Below are 22,003 nucleotides of genomic sequence, written 5' to 3'. Positions count from 1 at the left end.
CTCTTACCAGGGTGTTGACTCCCCAGCACCACTCCTCACCTGTTTGATCCAGTAGGGTCTAGACCCACAGGGTCCAGACCGTGCTGGTGTGTTGACCCACCGGATGGGGGTCTTTGGGCTAGTCGTGCGCCCCTTGAGTGCGAGATGGGCTTGCTACCCCTGGTCCGACCCCCAAGGGCTCTTTTTGTGTCCCAGCAGGGTCTGGTCACTCCTGGATCAGACCCTGCTGGCATGGTCCAACCCAGCCCCTTTGGGCATTTAGCCCAGCCGAGCCCACTTGGGACTCCCCCTTTTTGGCTTAGCCGGGTGCTAGTGCACCCGGATAAGCTAGGTGCTAGCCCCTTGGGCCAGTGCTGCAGCCCAGCAGCACTTGGTTTGCACGTAGAGTGCAGACCCAGGCTGGACTTGGGCCTAGTATCCCAGTCATGCAACAGGCCCCACTTGGGCCCTGACTTTCCCCTTGGCGTCAATTTAGCACCAGGTGCTAAGGCACCCGGCAACCTTGCTGCCACTAGTGCGGGACCGAGTTGGACTACACTCAGTCCGTGGCCCGTTGTTGGGTTCAAACCGGTTGCCATGACCTCGTTGAGCTTCTCGTGAAAGCTCAATAGGTGGCGGCGACTCCCCCTTCGTTGCCGCCAACCTACAAGACGAAGAAACTTGTGATAAAGTGAGGAAATTCGCTTGTGAGCAACGAAATTGTTGTGATCTTGGGCATCGGATGCTCGTGTCTTGCTGTCCCATCGGGGCAACGATGTGTTGAGATGGTAGCATGTGTCACGCTACACACTTGCACGTATTTTTCTGCCTTTGTCAGACACTCCGACAGTTGGCTTCGTTCGTGCGGGCAGTGTGCGGCATCGCCTTTGGGAATGCTAACGTAATCCCCATTAGTATGGGATTAAGTTATGTCTCGTTCTCGACACTCGTGAGTGTCAATAGCGCGAAGGCCCTTCACGGAAGGCTTCACTATACGAGATTTGCCGCAATATGATGATTGGATTGCGCGTATTTGGGAAATACATATTCCAAGTTAGGGATACTTCTTGCACATACAATGGCAATTGTATATGCATTTTGTGCTTTGGGCCGCTCAAAAATAGTGAATTGTGCCATTCCAATAATATATTGTTATATCGTCGCTCATTGCTCGATACTTATGTGAATTTGAGATTTTGTAGCTTTTCTTGTTTCGCACGTGCACACTGGCACATCCTGACACGTATGTCACTGGTTTGGTTTGTCGAGTATTATTGATTTTGGCTCACGTTCGTATATTGATGAATATACTACACATCAGAGGTGTGCTTCACACTCAACGTGACATACACTTGAAAACTGAAACACCATAAGGGTATAGCACTTCTACCTGTTGAGGTTTGCAACTCGGTTGGAGTATTTAGGCGATGGCCCCATGTTCGTGAGAGGGAGTGCTCGCGTATGGTGAAACCCTAGGTATGGAATAAAAAATGGTGTTATGATCATCTTCATAGACGATGTGCTCTTTTGTTGGTCGTGTGAGGCTGCGCACGTGAATGGGCAGGCCAAGTCCTCGTTTGAGTACCCTGCGGGGACCATGAGGCATAACTATCTCGAGAGGAGGTATGACTTGATGAATGAGCCTAAATAAGATAAACCTGCTGTGCTCCATTCACAAAGATGGTCACCCAGGGAGAGGGTGAATGGTACAGCCTTGAGTGACATGACGTTACGACGACCCGTCCTTTTGAGGACCTGTAGCATCCTTTGACCTCCAGTCACTCGAAGTTAGGGAGGTCGAGGTTACCCTTTTCAGGTACCTCTACTGTTGTAGTAGTACGGATTGCATTCCTTTGCCCCTACGAAAGGTTTCTCCTACTTGTGCGCTGCCTGCAAGCGGTTTACTCAGCCTGTCGCATCCCTCGTTACCATAATAAAATTTGAATAACAGACGTCAAGTGCATGTCTCACAGAATGCGAGGTTTCCTTCGCGTACCCAAAGGAGTAATCAGAAGAGCATAAGTACTAACCAAACAGACTGACATACTGTAGTTGTTTGCTTGCTTTAGCACTGCTAGTACTTTTGCTACTTTGTTTACTTTACTACTTAGTCTCGTTCTGTTGTTCTAGTTGTTGCACTTGTTACTTACTTCGTAGTTGTACAGTCTTGTAGCATGTGCACCTACCTGACACGCACTTGTACTTTTATTTAAATGTTTCTAATTGTTACATCATGCTAGTTATAGCCTGTTACTTAGCATATTTGTATCGTGCTGCTTACTGTATGCTTTTCCATAAAAATGATAATGTATGGTTGGTTTGTCTCACAAACTCACAAGAGTTCTAACCTCGTTTTATAGGGATACAAGTGATGAGTAGACGCAGCGTGATGCGACGGTGCACAACAGGAGACTTGAGACCCACACTTAGCATGCGGATCTTGGCTTCTTCTGGTTTTGGGGTTTGAAGGATTTTTTCTCTCATTTTGAGAGACTGCTTCGTTTTGATGTACCCAGTCTCATTTTGTAATTTTGTAAACATTGTGATAATGGAATGAACTTTGTTTGACTCGTGGATTGTTTTTCCTTACTGTGGCTCGCTCAGACTTGCGGCCTTTGTCTTACCCTTGTTTTCCTTTCCGTACTTCCGTTGATTGATTTCAAAACTATATGTTCAAAAAAAAATTTTGCTCAAAAACCAAAGGTTTTTACAAGGTCGGGGTTTGGGGTGTAACAGATTCGGCCGGCAGGGTCCCGGAAATTCTCTGTTAAGTTGTCGGTCGGACAGAATCTGTTAGACTATGTTTTGTCCAGAACATTGTAAATAGTATTCTGTATTTTGGGGATTTCTCAAGATTTTCTTCATGAAAATTTGATATGTTTGATTCTATAGATAGATAAGACAAGGATCTAAATTTTTCATGTTTTTCATTTTAATCGATTCAGCATACAAGTAGTCCAAAAAAATGTATCTTTTTATACTTGTCTTTGGTCTGAATATAATATTCACTGTTATAGCATTCTGTGTATGGCTTCTTAATTTTTGAATATCTGAATATGTATGGTGTGAAATCGAAATCCAAAAGTTAGTCTGGTTAGCTAGCATCCATCCACATAATAGTAAAGTTCGAGGTTTCTTCTGAAACCCTCATCTGCATGCCCGAATCCGAGGTGATTCACGTGGCCGACTAGAACCCCCTTATCAGGTTAGGCTAGTTAACAATTAGATCGTTTGGGATCTTTAAAATTCAATAGAGGCATGCAGGTTCCTCAAAAATTTTGAGCCATAGCTTTCTGAAAAGGTCTAAATCATACCTTTAGTTCATCTGTTGAGAGTTTTTGCAAACTCTATCGTCTGAGGAGTCAAAACCCTCTTCGAATAGGCTGTCCACCAAGCCCGGAGTGCCTATCACAGATTTGACTATCAAACTTGGTTTTTTATCCGTGGAGCGGACAATCTTGATCCGAATTCAGCAATTTTAGATTCATTGGAAAGGTGTGTGAGTCGCGCACGACTTTCTTTTGGACCGCTTTTGTCGAAACTGTAATGCTCCTAAAATTTTAACCTTAATTGTTGTTTAAATTTTGAAATTTTGTGGCCAATTTTTTTTTTTTGATAAGTATAAGTAAATCAAATCTTATAATGCCGAAACGATTTAAAAAAATAATTAAGACTTTGGGCGAGGTTACACTAAAATAACAATCAAATCAAAATGTACGGGATATACACATTTCAAACCACGTACAATATAAGACTGAAATATGAAGAGTTTTAATTTCATTTCAAATCAGAGTATAAAAACAACACTTCAGTCTCTATATTATCAACTACTTAAAACAAAAAGATCCTGAATACCAAGATCGCAAGGTAAGAGTGGACCCTCCAGGATGCAGTTCGACCAGCCCTTTGCTCTAACTACTCATTATACTTTACCTGCATTACATGTTTCTGATAAAACGGTGTCAGACACGTTCCCCACCCCCTTTTGACCCAGTAGGGTCTGAACCCACAGGGTCCAGACCATGCCATTGATCGGTGCCACTCTGATCGGGCGCTAGGCGCCCCACCTCTCTTAGGCGCACCTACCAGTAGGAGTTGGCTGCGTCTTGGCGGACCTTGTCAGGAATCTTCCCGGGGTGCTGACTCCCCAGAACCACTCCCCACCTGTTTGATCCAGCGGGGTCTAGACTCACAGGGTCCAGACCGTGCTGGCGTGTTGACCCACCGGATGGGGGTCTTTGGGCTAGTCGTGCGCCCCTTGAGTGCGAGATTGGCTTGCTACCCCTGGTCCGACCCTCAAGGGCTCTTTTTGTGTCCTAGCTGGGTCTGGTCACCCCTGGATCAGACCCTGCTGGCATGGTCCTACCCAACCCCTTTGGGCATTTAGCCCAGCCGAGCCCACTTGGGACTCCCCTTTTTGGCTTAGTCGGGTGCTAGTGCACCCGAATAAGCTAGGTGCTAGCCCCTTGGGCCAGTGCTGCAACCCAGCAGCACCAGGTTTGCACGTAGAGTGCAGACCCAGGGTGGACTTGGGCCTAGTAGCTCAGTCATGCAGCAGGCCCCACTTGAGCCCTGACTTTCCCCTTGGCGTCAATTTGGCACCGGGTGCCAAGGCACCCGGCAACCTTGCTGCCACTAGTGCGGGACCGAGTTGGACTACACTCGGTTCGTGGCCCGTTGTTGGGTTCAAACCGGTTGCCATGACCTCGTTGAGCTTCTCGCGGAAGCTCAATAGGTGGCGGTGACTCCCCCTTCGTTGCCGCCAACCTACAAGACGAAGAAACTTGTGATAAAGTGAGGAAATTCGCTTGTGAGCAACGAGATTGTTGCGATCTTGGGCATCGGATGCTCGTGTCTTGCTGTCCCATCGTGGCAGCGATGTGTTGAGATGGTAGCATTTGTCACGCTACACGATTGCATGTATTTTTCTGCCTTTGTCAGACACTCCGGCAGTTGGCTTCGTTCGTGCCCCGTGTGTGCAGGCAGTGTGCGGCATCGCCTTTGGGAATGCTAACGTAATCCCCATTAGTATGGGATTAAGTTAGGTCTCGTTCTCGACACTCGTGAGTGTCGATTGCGCGAAGGCCCTTCATGGAAGGCTTCACTATACGAGATTTGCCGCAATATGATGATTGGATTGCGCGTATTTGGGAAATACATATTCCAAGTTAGGGATACTTCTTGCACGTACAATGGCAATTGTATATGCATTTTGTGCTTTGTGCCGCTCAAAAATAGTGAATTGTGCCATTCCAATAATATATTGTTATATCGTCACTCATTGCTCGATACTTATGTGAATTTGAGATTTTGTAGCTTTTCTTGTTTCGCACGTGCACACTGGCACATCCTGACACGTATGTCACTGGTGTGGTTTGTCGAGTATTAATGATTTTGGCTTATGTTCGTATATTGATGAATATACTACACATCAGAGGTGTGCTTCACACTCGACGTGACATACACTTGAAAACTGAAACACCATAAGGGTATAGCACTTTTACCTGTTGAGGTTTGCAACTCGGTTGGAGTCTTTGGGCGATGGCCCCATATTCGTGAGAGGGAGTGCTCGCGTATGGTGAAACCCTAGGTATGGAATAAAAAATGGTGTTATGATCATCTTCACAGACGAGGTGCTCCTTTGTTGGTCGTGTGAGGCTGAACACGTGAATGGGCAAGCCAAGTCCTCGTTTGAGTACCCTGCAGGGACCATGAGGCATAACTACCTTGAGAGGAGGTATGACTTGATGAATGAGCCTAAATAAGATAAACCTGTTGCGCTCCATTCACAAAGATGGTCACCCAGGGAGAGGGTGAATGGTACAGCCTTGAGTGACATGTCGTTACTACGACCCGTCCTTTTGAGGACCTGTAGCATCCTTTGACCTCCAGTCACTCGAAGTTAGGGAGGTCGAGGTTACCCTTTTCAGGGACGTCTACTGTTGTAGTAGTACGGATTGCATTCCTTTGCCCCTACGAAAGGTTTCTCCAAGTTGCGCGCTGCCTGCAAGCGGTTTACTCAGCCTGTCGCATCCCTCATTACCATACTAAAATTTGAATAACAGACGTCAGGTGCATGTCTCACAGAATGCGAGGTTTCCTTCGCGTACCCAAAGGAGTAATCAGAAGAGCATAAGTACTAACCAAACAGACTGACATACTGTAGTTGTTTGCTTGCTTTAGCACTGCTAGTACTTCTGCTACTTTGTTTACTTTACTACTTAGTCTCGTTCTGTTGTTCTAGTTGTTGCACTTGTTACTTACTTCGTAGTTGTACAGTCTTGTAGCACGTGCACCTACCTGACACGCACTTGTACTTTTATTTAAATGTTTCTAATTGTTCCATCATGCTAGTTATAGCCTGTTACTTAGCATATTTGTATCGTGCGGCTTACTGTATGCTTTTCCACAAAAATGATAATGTATGGTTGGTTTATCTCACAAACTCGCAAGAGTTCTAACATCGTTTTATAGGGATACAGGTGATGAGTAGACGCAGCGTGATGCGACGGTGCACAACAGGAGACTTGAGACCCACACTTAGCATGCAGATCTTGGCTTCTTCTGGTTTTGGGGTTTGAAAGATTTTTCCTCTCATTTTGAGAGACTGCTTCGTTTTGATGTACCCAGTCTCATTTTGTAATTTTGTAAACATTGTGATAATGGAATGAACTTTGTTTGACTCGTGGATTATTTTTCCTTACTGTGGCTCGCTCAGACTTGCGGCCTTTGTCTTACCCTTGTTTTCCTTTCTGTACTTCCGTTGATTGATTTCAAAACTATATATTCAAAAAAAAAAATTGCTCAAAAACCAAAGGTTTTTACAAGGTCGGGGTTTGGGGTGTAACAGATTCGGTCGGCAGGGTCCCGAAAGTTCTCTGTTAAGCTGTCGGTCGGACAGAATCTGTTAGACCATGTTTCATCCAGAACATTGTAAATAGTATTTTGTATTTTGGGGATTTCTCAAGATTCTCTTCATGAAAATTTGATATGTTTGATTCTGTAGATAGATAAGACAAGGATCTAAATTTTTCATGTTTTTTATTTTAATCGATTCAGCATACAAGTAGTCCAAAAAAATGTATCTTTTTATACTTGTCTTTGGTCTGAATATAATATCACTGTTATAGCATTCTGTGTATGGCTTCTTAATTTTTGAATATCTGAATATGTATGGTGTGAAATCGAAATCCAAAAGTTAGTCTGGTTAGCTAGCATCCATCCACATAATAGTAAAGTTCGGGGTTTCTTCTGAAACCCTCATCTGCATGCCCGAATCCGAGGTGATTCACGTGGCCGACTAGAACCCCCTTATCAGGTTAGGCTAGTTAACAATTAGATCATTTGGGATCTTTAAAATTCAATAGAGGCATGCAGGTTCCTCAAAATCTTTGAGCCATAGCTTTTTGAAAAGGTCTAAATCATACCTTTAGTTCATCTGTTGGGAGTTTTCGCAAACTCTATCGTCTGAGGAGTCAAAACCCTCTTCGAATAGGATGTCCACCAAGCCCGGAGAGCCTATCACAGATTTGACTATCAATCCTGGTTTTTTATCCGTGGAGCGGACAATCTTGATCCAAATTCAGCAATTTTAGATTCGTTGGAAAGGTGTGTGAGTCGCGCACGACTTTATTTTGGACCGCTTTTGTCGAAACTATAATGCCCCTAAAATTTTAACCTTAATTATTGTTCAAATTTTGAAATTTTGTGGCCAATTTTTTTTTTGATAAGTATAAGTAAATCAAATCTTATAATGCGGAAACGATTTAAAAAAATGATTAAGACTTTGGGCGAGGTTACACTAAAGATAACAATCAAATCAAAATGTACGGGATATACACATTTCAAACCACGTACAATATAAGACTGAAATATGAAGAGTTTTAATTTCATTTCAAATCAGAGTATAAAAACAACACTTCAGTCTCTACATTATCAACTACTTAAAACAAAAAGATCCTGAATACCAAGATCGCAAGGTAAGAGTGGACCCTTCAGAATGCAGTTCGACCAGCCCTTTGCTCTAACTACTCATTATACTTTACCTGCATTACATGTTTCTGATAAAACGGGGTCAGACTCGCTAAGGTCTAGTAAAAGAATCCAAACTCAAACTTACAGAAAATATATCAAGCATTTAAAGGTAAAGACATGATATATTTTTAATCAATCGTCAAGTGATAGACAAAGGAACAACATCCTATGAGTCATTCATTTCAAGCATTCGAACATAGAGCATTTCATCACTTAATATTTTATTCAACATTAACTCACATAATAAAGCATAATTGTTATCGTCGCAAAATTTTCCCGTCTTCCTTTCCTTGCGGAAGAGAGAGGGAAATGCTTTCGCGATTCAAACTTGACCGGATTTTGGAAATTATTTTGAAATACTCGCCTCCGTTTTGAAAATTGCAGGAAAATCCATGGGATGGGGCTCGACCTGTCGGTACGAGGTTCGACCGTTCCTGCCGCCTTTAACAGGGGTAATCGAACTAAGGACCAAAATTGTACTTGACTTAGTAAAATCATCGAAATTGTGTTCTATCCTAAATGCACAGAGAATTCAGGCATATGCTATGCAATTTTGTAAAATGCAAGTTGGAAAATATGATGTATGCTTAGAAAATATTTGGAGTTGAAAATTTTTCAGGAAAAGATGGAAATCTATCTCTCAGAAATCTCAGACGAAGAAGGTTTGAAATCTCGAGAAAGTTTATAAAGATTTGGAAAATCTTGAAGAAGTGAGAATCTCGAGAAAATCTTGAGAAAGTTTATAAGGACTTGGAAAACCATGAAGAAATGAGAATTTCAGGAAAAATTTGAGAAATTTTATAAAGACTTGGAAAACCATGAAGAAATGAGAATCTCAGGAAAATTTTGAGAAAGTTTATAAAGACTTGGAAAACCATGAATAGAGAATTTCGGGAAAAATGAAAGGAATTCTTGAGAAAAGATGATCATTTGAAAAGGAAAACACTTGTCAGGAAAACTCGGACTTTGAGAATTTTCTTAGGAAAATGAGGGAAAATCTATAGGAAAACTCATTGGAGAAGGAAATTCAGAACTTAGGAAATTGAAATCCTGAAAATATTGTCCTTTAAATATCTGAAAATCGATTTTTGATTCTTGAAAAAGATGAAAATTCCTTTTAAAAGTAGATCTTAAGAAAATAACTTTTTAGGGAAAATCACGGGAAAACTTTGATTTGGGAAATCCAACTCCGAATATCATCATAGTTTCTTGAGGAATCGATTCTCATGAAGTGAAAAATTTCTTGAGAAAAACAGATGATGCAGATGATTTGAATGAATGAATGCACTTTGAAAAGATTTCTAAAAAAAAATTTGTTGGAAAAATGTGGATTAAGCCAAAGTAAATCCTTCACATATTCTGACTGTGGCCATGAATATGTTCAGAGTTTACTTGAGTTAATTCACAACATTTTGAAAAATTGGAAATATGATGTGCATTTTTAAAATAGCCTAAGAGTGTAGGCCCAATGTGACTGGTAGAAAGATGATGTATCTGGGTCTCGTCCATATTCCGACTAGGGTCGTAAATATGGACTCCACCGAGTTCATCAACTCTCTAAGAGTTGGTGCACGTGCCATTCGTGTTCATCCACAGTGAATTTTGAAAATTGAGAAATATGAATCATAGAATCAGGATATTGCAGGAATCAAACTACATGAGATGCATCCTAATCTAAGCAGTAGAAGTAAATATTATTCCAAGTTTGATTATTACATCTCTGACATAAATCAAAATAAATGAAAGACATAGTGTAGAAAGAATCAGCATCCTCCAACTTTTCCTGCAAAATGAGAATTAATACAAGGAAACCAAGGAAATGGGTATATATATATATAATATACAACGAAGAGATATATATATCTATCAAAATGCTAAAATTGGTGCTAAATGACATGTAATAATGGAGGTGTATTTATATGAGAAAAATAAATACATGGATGCTCATATATGAAAATAAGTGCACATGAAGGGATATATATATATATACAAGTATATATATATGTATATATATATACATATATATATACATATATATGTATACATATAGGTAGATATACATAGATATACATATATATATATATATATATACATATAATGAGAAAATATACACATTAATGCAAATTCCATATAATGGGTAAAATCAGAAAATACAGGTATATGCAGTTTCTGTAGGTGATTTTACACAGCCATATTTCCCAAATTACAATATATTTCTCAGTAAAATCGGGTATGGAGCTTCTTTATATATCAATAACAAAGCATGCCAAAGATGGTCCATAAAGCCTGAATGGATATTAAAATATTCATACATGAACAGGGCCAATTATCAAGACTGGGTACCTGCAGCAGAAAATGGATAAATACACAACATATACAATGTGCAGGAAAGGTGCTGTAGGTGAAAACGCACAAGAGGTAGAATGGCGGTAATGCTGTGCAACACAGGAAATGGATGGATGTGAGACAAAAGTGAGCTCAATGGCATTGCTAACCAGTCTTATCAAAAGCCCAGTTTTAAGTGCTAATGTACCCAAATAATGAACAATTACCTGTAGATTGAATGATAAAGCAATTTTCCTCACAACAGATTTTGTTGATTGATAGAATGAAAAACTAAAAGCAACCCATGATGAACATTTAACTGATGCTAACCTGTAAGATGAGAACAGGCCAGAGGGTAAATGGTGCTGAGTTTCTGTTCTTAAAGGGAAATACTAGGAAATAAGAACTTCAATCAACGACCATAGTTTCTGTCCCTTTTTTTTTTTTAGTATGTGTTGTTCCAATAAATTCCACGCTTTGAATGAATATAGAACATTTCAAGGTACTTGGCAAATGAAATTTACATTACATTCTAAGATCTTGCGGGAACTCCTTCCATTCAGATAACCATAGTCATTCAGGCTATAGTACCCTGGTCTGACTTCGTTGAGTGAGAAAACATTGTTAAACTTCCAACCCACAAGTTAAAAAAAAAAAAAAACATTCTCCATTCTAACTAAATGAAAAAAAACTGCAGAGAACTTCCAATATTCCTGATCGACTGATCCTTTTCACATATACAAATTCAATTATGATAAGGCTAATTTCATAATCAGAATATGACTAGAAATTTATACACCTCAAGACACCAAACTTCCAAGAACATTCGCCAGCAGAAATTCCTAAACTACAGATTTTCTAAGTTCCAACGTAAAAGAATAACAAAATAAGAATTGCATTAACAAAACATACATAGGAATCAAAAGCATGATACATAATGAAAACAGAGACAGAATCTGAGTTTTATGCAGTACCTCTAGCGGTAGGAGGGTTGTAGGGATCACCTCAGGAACATGGCAACCACCATCAGAAACAGTCTGAGCAATCAGAACCAAAGAAAAACCTCAATCGACTTCCCCCCCTTTTTGAATATGATCAATGGCCAGGCTGAAGAAAGATGGTCACGTTGGCTGGGCTGGAATGGATGAAAACGTTGGGCTGGACTTGTGGCTGGGCTGGATTGGATGAAAACAATGGTTCCCTTGTGGCTAGGCTAAAAATGGATGACAACGTTGGGCTGGAGGAAGGTGGGCTGAAGGAAAATGGGTAGGAGCTGTTGGGTCCTCTGCTGATGGACTGAATGAAATGGGTAAAGAAGCTGCTGGGCTTAAGAAAGAGAAGGAAAAGCTTTTGGCTTTCCTCTGCTGAACTGAAGTAGGTGCAGAGACGGTTGTAGCTCTGACTGGTGGGCTGAAGTAGAAGATTGAGACGGCTGAGCTGAAGAGGATGAAGACCACGTCTTCTGCTGGGCTGAAGGAGATGCTAACCGTTGGAGGTGGATGTACAGCAACTGCTGGTAGGTTGAAGAAGGATGGAAGCAACACGTTGGAGGTGAAAGGGGGCTCCACGCTGAGCAGGAAATCCTTGCAGAAATCCAAAAAAAAAAACAGCAAATCAAATCCTCTCCCTTCAGCCTCAATCGGCCAGCTCCTCCTCTCTTCAGCCTCAATCGGCCAGCTCCTCTCCCCCCTTGAATCCATAGCCTTCCCCTCTTCTTAAAGAATTTTGAAATCCCTTCAAAAAAAGAAAACGCAGCCCTTTCATGAGTTTTTTCAAAATTTGGTTTCATTTCCCTAAGTTTTAGGCAAAATCAAATTTATTACTTTAGGGAAATTCAGCTGTGCCATTTAAGGCTGCATCCTTCTTAAAAAGAAAATTTATTTAAACAATTCAATAAAAATGAATAAAATAAAAAAAATGAATGTTGAAATAAATGAGAGGCTTTTATGGAAATGCCACCTCAATCCACTTTTAAAACCCTTTTGAAAATAAAGTTTTATTTTGTTTTTTTTTTTCAAGTCTTTTATTTTCAAATGGGGTGCCACATGTGTGTGGGCCCGCTAACTAAAAATAAATAAATAAATATTGAGAAATTAAGAAAAATTTGCAAATTGGTATGAACTTCGGGTGGGTCCCGCTTGAAAATAAACAACTTACCTGAGAGTCTGAGTATGATGCTAGTTCAAAGGCGGGTCCCGCTCCATTTATTTGAAGATACGAGATAAAACATTATTTGTTTTCAAGAATTTGGAAAAATTGGGTTTTCAGGGCAAAAATATAGATAAATATAAAAAATTTTGTAAAGAGATTTAAAATCTTTTGCAAAAAGTTTTGAGATAAAATCTTTAAAATCAATATCCAAATATCCAGATTGTTTTTCTTGAGAAAATTTTTGTAATTCAAAGTCCTGGGGATAAAATGGGAAAATTTGGTAATTTTGAATACCCAGAGTTTTAAAAATCAATTTGAAAAAGTTTAAAAATCAAATCTGGATGGACAATTTTGAAAATTAGGAGTTCTGGATCTCAAAATGACATGTTGTGCAGTGAAATGATGCAATGCTATGCAAAGACTTGTTCTATGAAATGTCACTCTGAGCTCGGACTAGGAAATTTTAGCTTTTTGTCCAGAAAAAGGATTTTGAAATTTTGCAATTTGAAGATGTCTCTGAACCTAAATATAGAAATTTGGAGGCTTAAGAATGAAATTTTGGACTTTCTGCAAGGTTCAATCTCAGAAAATGACCATTTTGCCCTTCATTGCTTCTGAAGAACTGAAATATGATGATTGAGGGCAATGTCAGTGAGGTGAGTAAAAATTTGGGGTGTTTACAATAATCTATATGCATTCAAGTCATACAAGTCATTGCATATATATATATATATATATATATATATATATATATATATATATATATATATATATATATATATATATACATCTAAGACATTCAGATCATTGCATCATTTTCATATGCATTCATAATTCTTATAAACAATAAGTCAAATCACATTTGATCATTCCAACGTGAAATACACGCACATAAATTCTAAATAGTTTAGTTAGATATTCATGATACACATCAATCATGATACATAGGTGTGATATTGTTATCATCGCAAAAATTTTTCCTTCCCTTAGGGAGAAAGGGGAAACGACCCTGCGAGTCAAACTTGACCAGAGTTTAAAATTTGTTTTGAAATACTTGCCTTCGTTTTGAAAATAGCGGGAAAATTCTGAAGAATGAGACTCGACCTGTCGGTATGAGGTTCGACCGTTCCTGGAGCCTTTACCAGGGGTAATCGAACCAAGGACCAAATGTATGCTTGACTTAGTTACATCAACAAAATCGTGTTCTATCCTAAATGCACAGAGAATTCAAGCATGTGCTATGGAACTTCGCAAAATGCAAGTTGAAAAACATGATGTATGCTTAGAAAATATTTTGGAGTTGGAAAATATTTCTAAGGCAAATGATGGAAATCGATTTCTCGAGGAAACCCTGATAAAAGGATTTGAAAATCTTAAGAAAGTCTCTAAAGATTTTGGGAAAACCATGAAGGAATGAAAATCCTTAGAGAATAGTGAGAATTCTTGAGAAAAGACATTGAAAGGGAAAATGTTTGTCAGGAAAACTCCAACTTTGAAAATTTTCTTTGGGAAATAATTGAAAATTCATAGGAAAACTCTTTTGAGAAAAAAAATCAAATCTAAGGAAATTGAAATCTTGAGAGTTGTAGCTTTTAAGACTTGAAAAATGATTTTGACTTTTGGAGGCCTCACTTGAAAAGATTGAAAATGAATTCTAAGAAAGCAATACTTTTTGAGAAAATCGTGGGAAAAATTGACTTGGAAAAATCAAACTTTGAAAAGTTTTCAGAATCGCCTTGAGGAATCAATTTCTTTGAGATGAAATTTTCTTGAGAAAAGCATAAGGAATGCATGTAATCCCATGATGCCAATGATTTGAATGGATGAAATGCACTTTGATAAAGATATTCAGGAAATTTTTGAGGAATTCATTGAAAAATGTGTATTAAATTAAAGTGAATTCTTTACATATTCCGACTGTGGCCGTGAACATGTTTAGAATTAAATTTATTTAATTCTACAATATTTTGCAAAAATGAAAATATGATGTGATTTTGAAAGTAGCCTAATAGTATAGGCTCAGTGTGGTTAATGAGAAAGTAAATCTGGGATTCGTCCGTATTCTGACTAGGGCCAAAAATATGGAATCCTCCGAGTTTACTAACTCCCTAATAGCGAGTGCATGTGCCATTCGTGTTCATTCATAGTGGTTTTAAAAGGAAATGCATGTTTTACATAATCAGGATATTGCAAAAAGAAACTATATGATATGCGCCCTAGTCTAAGCAATAAAAGTAAACCTTATTCCAAGATTACTTTTAATTATTACATTGCTGACATAAAGCAAAATAAGAAAAGGAGAATCAAAAGAGTTGGCATCTTCCAGGCTTTTCTTGTAGAGTGAATTAGTACAAGAAATGGAAATACAAGATATACAGAGAAATTGAAAACACCACATTTAAACTAAAATGCATATGATTGGACCTATGCTAATGGCGAGATGTATATGCAATGCCTGAAGCTTATGCCTATACTAAACGATGTCTAAGATTATGACTTATGAGAAATGTGTATGATATGATGGAGTGGAATAGAGGATGCATAAGATATGCCTGATCGTGAAGTGCATATGATATATGTGTGATGAAATGCTTATGATGTATGGGAAATATGGAATGCATATGACATGTATGAAGGGCTAGATTTAGGCCAAATGATGGAAGAATATACATATATATACAATGCCTACTAAGTATAATCCTCACCTTAGTAAGAAGATGCTTATGAAAGAATGTGTATAATAAACTAGATGACATGCTGCTGAAGAATTTACTGACATTGTAAGAAATACAAGATACATTACAAATATATTGGCTAATATGATATAAAAGATCACAAGAGATATCAAGAATATGCAAAGCAAAACATGGAGATGCTTCAATGGCTGTACAAATGCATTCTTAACATTTTAATATACAATGCAGAAATGACATTGATATGCAGACATAACTACCTGTCGGTATACTAGATGTCACTATATAGTTTGTTATACCAATATTTGGCAAATCAAGGAAATATCTGTATATTTTACAATAAAAAGCCCCATAGCTAAATCAAGGACATAGCACTTTTGACACCGCATATTTCATTTTACTCCTATATGAAGGCTTATAGTTAAATACAGTGAAAACCAAAGTTTGTTACTCTTTTCTTTTCTTTTTTTTTTATTCCCAGATATCGGTTTGATTCAGTCATTTAGATGAACTGAAACAAGCTGGCGATTCAGGGTGTTAACCGACTACAGCGAATAGTGCAGGTAGGGCTAAGACGAGAGAATATTTGTACAAGGCAGGCGGAATATAAGGGTAGCTGAGTGTGTTATATGAGGTACAATGCTGGATGCATCTATGTTGTCGACGCCGCAGCTATGGCAGAAGGTACTGGTGGGTCTGAAATCATGACCGAAAATGTTGTATAATAAGCATACGGGTGCATATATATGGGACAGTGAAATATTTTAAGGAATAACAGGCTAAAATGATACATGTGATAGAGGGTATAGTAGAGTAAATATGAGAATCTGTAAGGACTTACAGATGATGCTGTGAAATGTGTAACATAATGAAGGATTAACAAAACTGCCATGATAAATGTGATGGAAAATGAATATACTGTATATGAACCAAGCTATTAACAGGCTCGAATTCAATCCATTTGGTATATATGCTAGGGTGATTGAATGCAGGTGGGTATGATACCAACAACTGAAACCAATAGTCTATAAATATACCAATAATACAGATATTAAAAGGTTGCTACAGGGAATAGAATACATACAGGTAATAAAAATCAGATTATAAGGTACTGAGATGAATGGATGAATACAACAGGCTTTATACATAAATGATGCTCTTTAATGTATTTTAAGCATATCTATACAGTAAATGAAGTAATAATGTATCATATTTACATGCCATATCTAATACAACAGATGCAGAGAACAAGCTATGTAAAATGAGACGTGTGCAAGGGAAGAACATAAGATGCAAATGCAAATGAGCATAAATGACAAGAAATAAGGTAAATGCAAGGATGACAACATTATAATAATATACAGAGATGAAGCTGCTGACTATTGAGGAATGCACAGGTGGCTGGTGGGTATTGCTCAAATGAGTTACCAGCTACAGATTAGTTCCTGAAAACTGCTTTCAGTGGTTAACCATCAAGATACATCATATCATGTTGAAAGCTTTACCATGCATACATACATCTATTGACACTTTTTACGATAAATCAAGGTGATCCTATAGCAATTTGAGATGATTCTACATTATGCATCTAAATTTTGAAAATGCAGGCAATAATATGATGTCACACAGTGAAGATCGAATGCAACTGCGTGCTTAAAGTGGAAATATGACAAGCGATATGCTAGTGAACAAAACTGAGATACAAGGTATTGGACGTGAATGGCCTTTATGACATCATGATCACAATATTTAGGGGAAATGTGAGAGGCAAAAGTAAAATGGGAAAAGTGATGTGCAGGAAATTAGCAAAACACAAAAAATAATAATAATAAAAAAAAATTTAAATGATTGGATACAGAGTTAACAAATCACTACTATGAATGAGACTGTGCAAATGAGAAAGATGTTGTGCCTAGGTTAGTGGCACTTATTTGTTGTACGAGCAGTCCTCATGGACATCGTTTGATATAATAACATACGGACACCCTTCTCAAAACTATATGGGTATGCAGAAAATAACGAGATACAGGTGAATTAGGCAACATTATAGTTAAATAGAAAAACCTGTATACAAACAGAGGAAGACTTGTGAATATGGTAAGACAGAAGGTGATGCCACATGAAATCTTAGTCTCTGCATGTACAGAGGTTGAATAAAAACTGATATTTCTTGTAATAGAAAATCTTTAATAACATTAATGAAATCGATGGTATGCAATGTGAGAAGACCGAGATATGAATATGAAAATCTTAAAGTAAAAAGAAAATATTGTCCCATGAGGCTTATAATTTTGAAACAAATCAGGTAAAAAACATTATGGGAAAGGTGATGATTCAGCTAAAACCTGCTCTTTAGAGGGATCGATGATGCCATTGCGAGGCATCACCGATCCTCGACGCATGAAACAACCATGGATATATATCACATCAATAAAAATGATGAATTTACAATACATATGACATGAACGTAATGCTCAATTCACAGAAATTGCAAATGTAAGATGACTCCTCACCTGATTTCTTAAACTGTACGCCTTCCAGATGTCGCCTCTTGAAGACCGGCTTATTGAGAGAAAGAGGCTTAATGCTCAGGACCGACTGCAGGAAGGGGGCATTTCTTCTGTATACCTTACTGATTTGTTGGAGTTCCTTGATTCTTTGGTAGAAGGAGGATAGCAATAGGAAACTGTGAGGGGAGAATGAACGAGAAAGGGAAAAGAGCCCAGGGAAAACCGGGGGAGTTCAAAAGATAGGGAGAGAAGAAAGATCAGAAATCCGGATCCTCCCCTTGCGATCAAAGAAAGACCCCCTTTTAAAGATTGGCGCCCCTCTTTCTAAAAAAAAATCGGAGCGTTTCGAAACTCTTTAACTGAATTTTGAAAAGATTTGAAATCTTAAAATCGATTTTTGAAAAACTTTGAAAACTCGCCCTTTGAGAGGGGGACAACTCCTAGCTTTTTAAAAATTTTGGTTCATTTTACCTAAAGTTTAGGTAAAGTGACGATTTTTTGAGGAGGGCTGTAAACACCCCAAATTTTCACTCACCTTCTTGACATCGCCCTCAATCGGCACATTTCAGTTCTCCGGAAGAAATGAAGGGCAAAATGGTCATTTTCTGAGATTGAACCTTGCAGAAAGTCCTAAATTTCATTCTTGAGCTTCAGAATTTCTATATTTAGGTTCAGAGACATCTCCAAATTGCAAAATTTCAAAATCCTTTTTTTGGACAAAAAGCTAGAATTTCCAAGTCCGAGCTCAAAGTGACATTTCATAGAACATGTCTTTGCATAGCATTGCATCATTTCACTGCATAGCATGTCAGTTTGAGATCCAGATTTCCTGATTTTCAAAATTGTCAATCCAGATTTGATTTTTAAACTTTTTCAAATTTAGTTTTAAAACCCTGGGTATTCAAAATTACCAATTTTTCCCATTTTACCCCCAGGACTTTGAATTACAAAAGTCTTCCTCAAGGAAAACAATCTGGATATTTGGATATTGATTTTAAAGATTTTATCTCAAAACTTTTTGCAAAAAGATTTTAAATCTCCTTACAAAATTTTTTACATTTATTTTATCCATATTTTTGCCCTGAAAAACCAATTTTTCCAAATTCTTGAAAATAAATAATGTTTTATCTCGTATTTTCAAATAAATGGAGCGGGACCCGCCTTTAAACTAGCATCATACTAAGACCCCCAGGTAAGTTTCTTATTCTCAAGCGGGACCCACCCGAAGTTCATACCAATTTGCAAATTTTTCTTAATTTCTCAATATTTATTTATTTATTTTTTTAGTTAGCAGGCCCACACACATGTGGCACCCCAATTGAAAATAAAAGACTTTCAAAAACAAAACAAAACTTTATTTTCAGAAGGATTTTAAAAGTGGAATGAGATGGCATTTCCATAAAAGCATCTCATTTATGTCATTATTCATTTTTTTTTTTCTTTTACTTCTTTTCATTTGCTTACCTAAAATCTTAAAAGGAAACGGCCCAAACGGCGCCACAGCCATATTTTCAAAAAAAATTCATTTTACCCAAAACTTAGGTAAATGAAGCACATTTTTTTGAAAAAAAAAGGCAGGAGGCGCCCTTTTGAAAACGGCTACCTTTAAAGCTACGGTTTTAAAAAAAAAAATCAACGAAGGTAACGGATTTTCAAAGGGGAAAGGAAGCTGGATCTTTTGAAAGAGGAGGAAAATCTTTAAAAAGGGGCCTCGACCCATTGAAGAAGGGGAGGAAAATCATGATTTTCTTGTCTTCTTGGGTTTTCGCAGGAGATTGCTTTCCAGCAGCAGAGGAAGCAGTAGGTTTTGGTGGTTTCTTCTTCAACCCATCTTCAGCCACAGCCCAGCCAAGTCTTCATCTTCTTCAGCCCACCTGCAAAAGGAGATATCATCAAGCAAGACGTCCATTCCTGCACCTTCTTTCAGCCCACCAACAGGCTGCCATCATTCTTCAGCCGCAGGGCATCTCCAGAAGCTGCCGCACCTTCATCTCCACTTCCTTCAGCCAAAGCACAGCGTGAACTCCACCCAACGTGAAGGTGCTTTGCATCCCCTTTCAGTCCATCAGCCAAGAAAAGGAAAAATCGACCCTCTTTTCTAATCCATCCAGCCACATTGTAAGTTCTGCATCTTCTTCTTCTTCTTCTTCTTCTACTTCAGATTCTTCATTTTATCCTTCTTCCCCATGATCAATTGATTTTTTTTTTTTTGAAAAACTAAAAAAAAAAAAATAGATAGTTGCGATTCCAGATTTTTGTTTTGTTCATTGTCCTATCTTCTATTCTGTAATTGATCCTTTAGTTAAAGTCTGTTGATTGGTTCATAGTTATGTTTTATGTGTTTGTTATATTTTCATTTCCTAATTTTCATTTATTAGTTGTTTAATACATTTTTTTTTTATTTCCTGTTGCTTTCATTATCTGTTTTCTTTCATGGCAGATGATTTCCTGTTTTCAGTTTAGTATTTGTTGATTAATGCTTTAATTTCCTGTAATTTCCTGCTTGTTTTCTCCTGAATTTCCTGTTTCTTTAATTCTTGAATTTCCTGTTGGTTTTTACTGTTTTACATTAGGTAGGTCATGTTTTTATTTTGAATTCTGAATTTCCTGTTTCAAATTCAATCATTTCCTGCATTTGGCTGTGTGAATGGCTGCAAAAAGATTCATTTCCTGCAAGTAGCTGTGTGAATAGCTGCAAAAAAAATCATTTCCTGCTAGTAGCTGTGTGAATGGCTGTGTAAAAAATCATTTCCTGCTATTAGCTATATGAATGGCTGTGTAAAAAAATCATTTCCTGTTATTAGCTATATGAATGGCTGTGCAAAAAAATCATTTCCTGCTATTAGCTATATGAATGGTTGTGCAAAAGGATTCATTTCCTGCAATTAGGCTGTGCGAATGGCTGCAAAAAGATTCATTTCCTGCAATTAGCTGTGTGAATGGTTGCAAAAAGATTCATTTCCTGCAATTAGTTGTGTGAATGGCTGCAAAAAGATTCATTTCCTGCAATTAGCTATGTGAATGACTGCAAAAAGATTCATTTCCTGCAATTAGCTATGTGAATGGCTGCAAAAAGAATCATTTCTTACCATTAACTATGTGAATGACTGTGTGAAAATCATTTCTTGCCATTAGCTATGTGAATGGCTGTGTGAGAATCATTTCTTGCCAATAGCTATGTGAATGGTTGTGTGAAAATCATTTCCTGCCATTAGCTATGTGAAAGGGCTGTGTGAAAATCGTTTCCTGCCATTAGCTATGTGAATGACTCATTAAGATCATTTTCTGCAATTGGCTGTGTGAATGGTTTATGAAAATCATTTCCTACAATTGATTTTGTAAATGGCTGTGTGAAAACCAATGGTTTATGAAAGTCATTTCATACAATTGATGTTGTGAATGGCTGTATGAAAATCAACTATTTTGATTGCGTGAATGGCTTATGGAAATCATTTCCTGCATGTATCCATTTTTTTTTTTCTGCTGCAGGTGTGCAGTCTTGATAATTAGTCATCTTTATGAACGGATATATCCATATCCGTTCTTGATCTATATGCCATCTTTGGCATGCTTTGTTATTGGTATATGGGGAAGCTCCATACCCATTTTTATTGAAAAATACATTATAATTTGAGAAATATGGCTGTGTGAAATCACCTACAGAAACTGTATATACCTGTATTTTCTGATTTTACCCATTATATGGAATTTTCCTTTATATGTATATTCTCCTATTATAGGTATATATATATTGATACGTATGTATATTTACCCATATGTATACGTATATATGTATATAATGTATATATATATACATATATATATACTTATATATATATATCCCTTCATGTGCATTGGATATCACATATATTTTCTTTTCTTTTACTTTTCTGTGAATATATCTTCATTACCATATATCATTTATCATAAATTCAAATATTTCTATGTCTACATATATATCTTCGTTGTATATAGTATATATACCCATTTTCTTGGTTATCTTGTACTAACTCTCATTTTGCAGGAAAATCTAGAAGATGCTGATTCCTTGGCTCCATTTCAATTTTCTTTTACTTTCTGTTATGCAATGTAACAATCCAATGTAAACCTTGGAATAAGATTTACTTTTACTGCTTAGATTAGGCCGCATCTCATATAGTTTGATTTCAGCAATATCCTGATTATATGATGCATACATCTCAATCTTTCAAAATTCACCGTGGATGAACACGAATGGCACGTGCACCAACTCTTAGAAAGTTGATGAACTCGGTGGAATCCATATTTACGGCCCTAGTCGGAATATGGACG

Source organism: Nuphar pumila, chromosome 1 (assembly GCF_984573655.1).
Source record: "Nuphar pumila chromosome 1, dmNupPumi1.hap1.1, whole genome shotgun sequence".
NCBI classification, from domain to species: Eukaryota; Viridiplantae; Streptophyta; class Magnoliopsida; order Nymphaeales; family Nymphaeaceae; genus Nuphar; species Nuphar pumila.
This window is presented reverse-complemented; position numbering follows the sequence as displayed.